This window comes from Halichoeres trimaculatus, unplaced genomic scaffold, assembly GCF_033239565.1.
Source record: "Halichoeres trimaculatus isolate MK-OKI-2021-1 unplaced genomic scaffold, fHalTri1.1 fHalTri1_scaffold_42, whole genome shotgun sequence".
Lineage (NCBI taxonomy): Eukaryota > Metazoa > Chordata > Actinopteri > Labriformes > Labridae > Halichoeres > Halichoeres trimaculatus.
This window is the reverse complement of record NW_027437220.1, coordinates 35,752-44,514: the sequence shown is the minus strand read 5'-3', so window position 1 is coordinate 44,514 and position 8,763 is coordinate 35,752. Positions and strand designations below refer to the sequence as shown.

The 8,763-nt window shown below is 39.0% G+C and overlaps 1 long non-coding RNA gene across 3 annotated transcripts in view; it reads right to left on the bottom strand.

Annotated features, from left to right (window-relative positions):
• Positions 1–4,033: 4,033 nt before the first annotated feature.
• Positions 4,034–8,763, bottom strand: part of LOC141786550 (uncharacterized) — a 29,402-nt gene continuing 24,672 nt past the window's right edge. For 2 of the 3 annotated variants that reach the window (XR_012597835.1, XR_012597837.1), the window contains exon 3: positions 4,034–8,092. This is a non-coding gene — a long non-coding RNA (uncharacterized LOC141786550). The remainder of the gene's footprint in view (positions 8,093–8,763) is intronic. The other variant, XR_012597836.1, reaches the window with a different exon arrangement.

Genomic DNA, 8,763 nt, shown 5'->3' with positions numbered 1-8,763 from the left:
TTTGAATGAGTTGTAACGACGTGCTATTTCACTCTGCAAAGGTAGAAACTCAGCTATGGCTTCTAAAAACATGAGCGGTTGTTGCTTTTTAGTGAAAAAATTACAATATTATCACTCAATATTTTTATGTGCTTCAGAATGCGTTATCAGCAAGTTTTACTGCCTTTATGGTACTTGGAACTAAAACGTGCAAAGCTGTACATTGTGACCACAAGATGGCAGCATGTGACTACAAGTGAAATCACCGCAAAACAATTTCATCTTCAGTATTCAGGCTGAACAATATTGAACTGGAAAGGTGCCTTGCAGAAAATGCGTTGAAAGGCTGACACCAAATACTGCAATGCAAAACTGTGAAATTAATTGCACAAAAGCAGTGCATGACAACTGAAAATGCAAAACATGTAAAATAAAAACTACATAAAGTTGTGGTACAAAGCAATGAATGACAAAATGTGAAATAATATTGCACAGAGCTGCGAAAACATTTGCCTGTGGAAAGACAGTGAAGATCATTGTCTTTACACCCCAGGAATAAACTACTTTCTGGGAAGTAGAACCAACCACTTCCACAGTAAGTGATACTTCATCATGTAAAGCCTAAATGAAAAACATACACACAGATGCATGCATGATGCACACACACACACACACACACACACACACACACACACACACACACACACACACACAAACGAAAGTTGAGTTTATGTGTATATTCACGTGTAGTCTATTATTGTCTCATTTTAGTCTGTTGGAGCTATTCAGTGACCTGATCCCATCCATTCACAAGAGAGGGCCACAAGAAAAAGATCTAAACCACCAAGCTACAACCTCACAAGTGAGGAACACCTTAGCTACATTGCCACAAAAGATAAAACCAAACCAAAGCAATTAAAAAAAAAAATAAAATACAAAAGGGTAAAAAGGTCAACAGGAAAACACAGCAAGACAACCAGCCATGTCACTTCTGTATGGCTCGCCATGGTACCTGGTGATCCAAAGGCAACAGAGGAATGGATCATCAAGTCTCTAACTGCTCGGTCAGGTGCCATGAGAGCTATGGCGAAAAGAACGGCATCTGTGGCGATGACGGCTTCACCTGTTAGGAATGTGTCTAAATTCGTATTTTAAGTAACAGTTTTTGCATAAATCCCATTTTAAGGCCTAGTAGGTTGCAGTTTTTATTGTTTTTATCAATGTGTTTTATGCCAAAGTTCACATTGCAATTTGCGATGAGCATATCAGTTGGTGTCTATTTATTCATTCATTTATTCATCATTTACTATGTAATTAATTGTCCTGATAATATGAAATAAATTATGTTGCCACATCGATAGTTGTTTAACAATAAAAATTAATGACTATCCCTTTGCAGCTGGACTGGCCCAACTTACCCGATAAGCGTCCCATTTTACCTGATCAGCTGACCCATTTTACCTGAACTCTGCTTGTGTAAAAAAGTTGGCACAGCTGACCAATCAAGACCTGTAGGGCCTAAAAAAAATACTGCATAATTCCAACACAAAATGTAAAGAAAACAACCATTATTATTAGCCATAAAACCACATTTTAATAGAATGCATTGTTTTTTGTAAATGCCTGAAGCTATTTACCAAGAAGTGGCCCAATTTAGCTGATGTCACCCTACATTGTGACCACAAGATGGCAGCATGTGACTACAAGTGAAATCACTGCAAAAACATGTCTTCATCTTCAGTATTCAGGCTGAACAATATTGAATTAAAGATACACCACCCACCCACCAAACCCAGTTATGAAATTAATGGTACAGGCGTAATTTTAGTATGTTCTGTCTTGATGTGCGCGCTGCACAGGATCTCATGTGTTCACCTCTGCTTTATTGTTCCAACGGTGGCACAGCAGCAGCCTTTGGTTTTCTCTTCAAGCCTCTCAAACCTTTTCTGAAGATTTTCTGAGTTTCCTATCTCTCATTTACCTGCAGGAGGCCTTGTCTCCATTGTAACTCCACATCACTCATCCTTCCTTGCTGGACATGACTGACCCGTTTTCTTGAGCTCCATGTCATTTAAATCCTCTTCACCTTTGGCTGCTATAGAAATACAAAAGAAAAACAATTCCCACCCTGATCATTCATCAGTGTTTACAGATGCACGTTTTCTGTATATAAAGTCAGCGCAAGCAGAAGTGCCCCTGTCACTCTGTGGTTTACATTTGCTTTAAATTTCATCCTGATCAGTTTGCGGAGTCTGATATGATGATCAGTGCGGTGCTTACGCTGAGTTCACTCGTGCATATTACACTGCAGCTGATCGCTGTTCCTTCTCCCGCTCCCCCAGGAGTCACCTTTCTGCTCTCTTTGGGATGGAAGTTATAGTTTTGCTGTTTTCCTCTCATTCTTTAAAAATCAGCAGAGGAGTTTTCCTCCAGCTTTCAGAGATCAAACCTGAAAGCCTTCATGCCACTCTGTACCTCTGTGCAGGGGCGTGTCCAGACTTTCAGACTGGGGGGCGCAAACATATAAATTATTACCATTTGTCTTGACTCACTACTTTAACTATGAGTAACTATGGTTGTATAACTATTATAACCCAGTGTATGATTTTAGAATAAAATGTACTGTGCATCAGCCTGTCTAATAAATTAAAAAAGACTTTTTTTCAAGCCCAGATAAAAAGATAGAGCTGACTGTAAACTGTGCCATTAGATAAGGCTAAACTATGTTTGTGTTAAATTGATAATTAATCTATAAAGGTTTTAAGATGTAGTATGTTTTTAAGTATTTAGCAGTCGGGGGTGGGCCGCGAAAATGTCTGAGACTTAAAAGTGGGCCCTGAGTTGGAAAAGGTTGGGAACCACTGAGTTAGAGCATCCTGTCTCTTATGAAACTCCTGAGCGCAGTGAGTGTGTGTTGAAATTTTCAGTTTGCAAACCAAAAGCAATTCAATGATACTTGTTCAGTAAACAGCAGTGACTGCATGCAGAGTATCTAATCCTAAAGAGTAAATTAATACAAGACCACATCTCTAACAAAGACATCAAAATTATGAGTGCTTTGCATTATGTTGAAGAGATATAGTGTACTTTATAGTGGACGTGAGAGATTAAGTGTTGGTGAACGATAACCATGTGTGAATGATACAGCATTCATTTACAGAAGTCAGTGCTTCAGAGTAAGGGGGCCCCCAAATGAAATTTGCCTAGGGCCTCATACTCACTTGGGCCCTGTTGTATTATTTGGTTGCAAAGGGAAACTGATATCATGGAACCAAAAATATGGCTCCAATATTGTGCAGATCTACTACTCATGCTTAGCTAAAGGGGTGATTCAGATAAATGTTAGGGAAGAAAAAAGCATTTCAAACAGGAATAAAGATATCGCCTCATCTTAGAAATAGAATGGACCTTCAGAAGTCTAAAAGAGTACCAAGTGTAACACAGATCAGTAGCTATATACACACTATGTAGTCTTGTGTGTATATACAGGAATTTTTTGGGAAAATTGTTTCAAAGTGTGCTTTTTAACAAGGATTGGAGAATGGACCCTTGTATGCCTTCTGTTGGGGTTAAAATCAAGAACACCTATAATGAAAAACTGTGGAATGTTGACCTATGCTGCAAGAAAGTTTGTAACTTAAATGGATTTCAGAAAAGACACCAACCCTCTCAAGAATGGCACAAAGTTACATTTGCACTGCTTCCCATAGATTATTTGACATATCGCACCAAAAAGGAAAATTGGAACATTTCATCATACATGGACTCCCTTTCTTGATTATGTGGGACCGAGAATGTGTATGGTATTCTGGCAGATGCATCCTAGACTGAAGGGGGTTCGCTAAAAGAGAAGGAGAGGTTCTGTTGTCTGTATCAGTTCATTCCCCATATTTATCTATGTTTATTGTGTGTAAGTTTTGTCATGTTCATCTGTGCTGTGCCTGTATACAAGTTTGGGGGATTGTGTTGATTGTGTGGGAGAGAATAGAACAGAAAATAATAGAATAGAACTTTATTGTCATTGTAACATGTACAACGAAATTGAAATCACGGCAGCAATCAAGAAAACAAAAGTAAGAAAGTGCAAAAAGGTCCATAATAGATGATGACAGCTTGTCCATCATTCTCCAGTTCAACCAGTTCAACCAGACTCCACCTCCACAGGGTCCAGGACTGAGCTTCTTCAGTCATGCTCCATCTCTGTCTCCTGTATCCTGTCTGCTCACAGCAGGTGAAGCTCTTCCAACATGGCGTTGGTGTCTGATGTTAGCTTCGTTAGCCATGTTTGTGAATAGCATGATGTGACTCTGCCCTCTGGTTTTCCCTCTATTGCTGGGTTAGCATAGCTAGCTCGTCCATCTTATTGGAGATAGATCCTACGTCCCCAATAACAATGGATGGAAAGACAGGTCCAAATCGTCACTTCTTAGCTCACACCTGAGGACCAGCATGTCGTCCTCACCTCCTTCTCCTCACCTTGTGGGAAGACATCAGGCCTTACACCAGTTAGCATTGACATGCTACAGACTGCTAACAGCTGAGTTCACATGTAAACAACGTGGCCATGGTTACATGTAGGATCTCCAGACAAACACAGGAGCAAAAATAGTAAAAATATCACTGAAGCCACAAAAAGTTTTGTGTCCATGACCAACAAATGAGCCAAACAAAGAAATGATCTACTCCAAATACAAAAATTACGAAAAAGAGACAAAAAAAAAAAAGACAAAAAATGGACAAAAAAAGAGAGAGCTGCTGCAAAAGGCAGCCATAGCCAACAGGGCGGCGCCTAGCTCTGTGTTTCTGACTGTATGATGATCCATAATAGGAATACTTGAGTCCAGATCAATGTGAGAGGATGACAAATGCCCACATTAAAAGTTATGTGGGTGATTTAATCAGTTATTATGTGAGTAAAGCAGGGTCACATTATCTGATGGCTACGCTGTTGTCTCCTTACAGCATGTTCTTAAATAGTTGTTTTTTTAAATTATAGCCACAACACTCATTTTAAATTTTTACTCATTTATTGAACATGTTTAGAGGGATTACATTATATGACGATCGTGAAGATAAGTATAGATGAACTAAAACGTAAATTTAAAAGGATTTGTACATGTATCTCATGAGAGAGCAGGCACAGCGAACTACATATTTGAAACAGTTCATATAGACTTTTACATAAAATGTAGCTCTTAGCAAACGTAGATTATAGTATACATTTCCTTTAAAAGTCGCCTGATCTAATGTAGGGTTTTTAGTTCCTGGGTTATGTAGCTGTATATACGATGGTTTCTCCTTTATCAGTAGGAAGCCATCACAAGCGGTGCTTACTCGTGGGTAGCAGATAAAGCAACATCAATCGACTGCTTTGTATAAATTACACACAATTTCTTCAGATTTTGCAAACATTTACCCCAGATGTATCTTTGAGTACGCCATTTATGTAACTCAACTTCTCCTCCTCTTTTTTGGACAATGCACACATAGTCAATGCCCGCCATCGCCCCCTGCGGTCACATATTCCGATGGTCACAGGTTTCAGTGCAGCACCGTTCAGACATCTAGCTGCATGCAATTATTTATTTCGTCCACTAGATGTCACAGTTGTGCCGTGTAGCACCGCTAAAGGAACAGAGGTACAAGGGAAATTTTAGAAGACAATTCATGTGTTTTACTGTCTTCTTACACTGAATAAATACTGGAAGAATTGTGAATATGTCAGCTCTCCCTCCATGTGCCAATCATCGCACGTTTCACAGACCTTGAAAACATTTTATTGCTCCATTCATCCCTTGTGGCAAGTGTTTGCAAGTTTCAATGAAGGTAAACTACCGGGATAGATTACAGATTAACTGCAGTGCGCATGTTTCGTTTCGACATAAAGTTGTCCTCTTTTTGCTCCTTTTAAGTTCTAGAGTTAATTTGATGAAAGAAAAAGAAGCATGGAGCTATTTTTTTCTAGGAGGAACTAAAAACGGGAATTTCTTCAGTGGCTTCTAATCAAACTTTCTCAATTCACACAAAAATTGCCCCTAGATGTGGACTATTTCCAGTTTGTTGTCAACCAGGAGATGCAACTTTTTAGAACATTTTCCAGCCAGGTTGAGATGCCGGAGAACATCACCCATGCTTTTACTGAGCTGTTAGCGCTGCACAAAGTCTGATCAATGAGACCAAGGAGTTGAAAATGCTGACATAGCACGGTGCATGTTCACTTTCAGGGGGTGTGGCAGGGGCAGTTTCCCGTCAGGAAAGAGGGTGCACAATCAATGGTATTTATGCATTTATTTATAATTTTCAGCAAAAAAAATCATCTATGGTAAAAAAACAAAACAAATGCACTGTGAGAATTTGAAGTTAATTGTACTTGTACTAGAACTTGTACTAGAACGCCTGTGGCGAGACGCAAGGATGGCTGTAACAAATGTGCACTATGAGAGTCTTCACAGCCTTGAAGATGAAGGTCTTCTAGATCCCTCTGATAGCATCCACCTCTTCTTTGTCCAGCATGTTTTCCTTCCGCATCTGCAAAGGGACCTGGGCCCTGTTCTACGAAGCAAGTTTAGCCTAGCGAGATAGCCTTGGAGCTACCTCGCTGAAGAGACCACAATCAAAATCAGTCAGAGAATATTGTGGGCTTTTGTTATGTTGAGGTCCCTCAAAGAATCGACCTTCAGTTCCAGTCACCATTTCAACATAAAAACAAAACAAAACAAAACAAAACAAAGCATTTACTGTGGTGCTCAAACAAAATAATTTGCATGTTTTTATAATTCTTCTAATTTGTACCAGCAGTAAATAAGACTTTAGACAGGAAAAGACAGGAAGAGAAGAGAAACAAAGTTTGCAGCATAACACACTTCTCAAGAATAGAAATCCTTCAGTAAGTGCATATCTTTTTTAACAGATGAAAGTTTAACATAGGATGGCCTCTTTTTTATTTTCATTTTTTTACAAACTCTCATTCAGTAGCTTAAAGATCATAAAATTGAACCCCTTTAAGACACATGGTTCTTAGGAGAATCATGGACAGGGGTCAGGGACACAGTTTTGTTAGAAAAGCCAGAACAATATGACTAAATAATTAAATCAATATCTAAGTCTTGATCTAATTTTCTGCTTGCTCTGTAAGACTCTGTGTAAGACTGAAAAAGTGTTGCTGGTGATTTACCAGTGACAATTTTTTTTCGGACGCCACCTGTGTCCACCCCTGTGGACACAGGTGGGTGACTCCAAAGAAGGTGACTGCCAGTGTAGCAGTGGGGGAATTTTTCTGCTGGCGTTACCACTGCAGAAGGCCTCTCTCAAGGATGTTTGTTGAGATCTGGATATGGAACTGCTTTTCAACATCAACTCCTCGACACATGGTTTCCAAGATATCATCAACACTGTCAAACAGTAAGCATAATCAGTAGATGTAAACTACTTGTGTTGAAAACAAATGCACAAGGATAACTTCATGTATTTACACACTAGATTTACGTTTTGATGACTTCTCCATTTTCCTGGCTCAAGGCATTTGCCTTACCCGTCTCAAAATGGTCTATTCCTCTACAAAAGTACAATAAGAATCTTGGTTGAAAAGAATAGCAAAAACGGGTAATGTAAGTTGCATCTTCAAGTAAAATAATCCCATATAATACATGTAGTATCTTCAGATATTTATGAAGAGAAGCACGCATTTACTTATTATTCGACTTAGCTTTTAACTTGGGGGGGGGGGGGGGGGGGGGGAGACTTACAACAGGTTTTCTATCACAGCAACTTGTTTTTTAATCTTCTTCACTCTTCAGTGCTGTGTTTTGTAGATTATCTACAACACTAAATCAGTAATCAACTAATTTGCATAACAAGTCACTTGTATGTTACGGTTGCATTTTCTTAATATATCACCTCTTCATGGCCCATATCCCTGGACATGTCGGCATGCCTTTTTCCAAGACCAGCCTGGGCAAGGTCAAACTCTTCAGAAAGAGGTTGGGGTTGTCTCCGGATTCAGGTTTAACAGTTATCCATAGATGGTATCCATAGCTAAAAGGCCTCCGAATTTTTAGATGCTGTGCCATAGGTTTTCAAACTCTGTATCTTTTGCTTTCCAGAACAAGATTTCCTGTGAAAAAAAATGGGAGAGATCTGATTTTGAAATATAAAGTCCGAATTTGAAATATAAAAATACTGTTACCATACTATACTAAAAATACAAAAAAGAATTAAAACATGACACACACACACACACACACACACACACACACACACACACACACACACAGAGATAACCTGGGCCCATATTCACAAAGGTTCTCAGAGTCCTCTCAGAGAGCTCCTAACTAAAAATTCCTAGCAAGTAGTCTTAGCTTAAGAGTGATTCAGGAAGGTTGTAAGAGCAACTCTGAGCAAGGAGGAGACAGAAACTTTTATCTTAGGTTGTGTCCGAAATCATTCACTCATTCTCTACTCACTCCTCACTATATAGTGAATTAGATGTAGTGGACTACATCAGCTAAATTAAAACAACATTTCCAACACTACTCACTCACTCGCCAGCCGCTAACAGTGACGTAATTACACTCGCATCGCTCATGGACGGCTAGGGATTTACAGTAATTATTACTCTCAAACACTGCAAAACGTTTTTTATTTCAGTGATAACTAATGTTATACTTGGCGTATTTTCCGCAACAGCCAAATAGAATAACTTATTACACATTATTTATAAAATTCATATACCATATATTTGCACAGCAACTTATGCTATATTTGAGAATTACAAAGTCCGGTGAA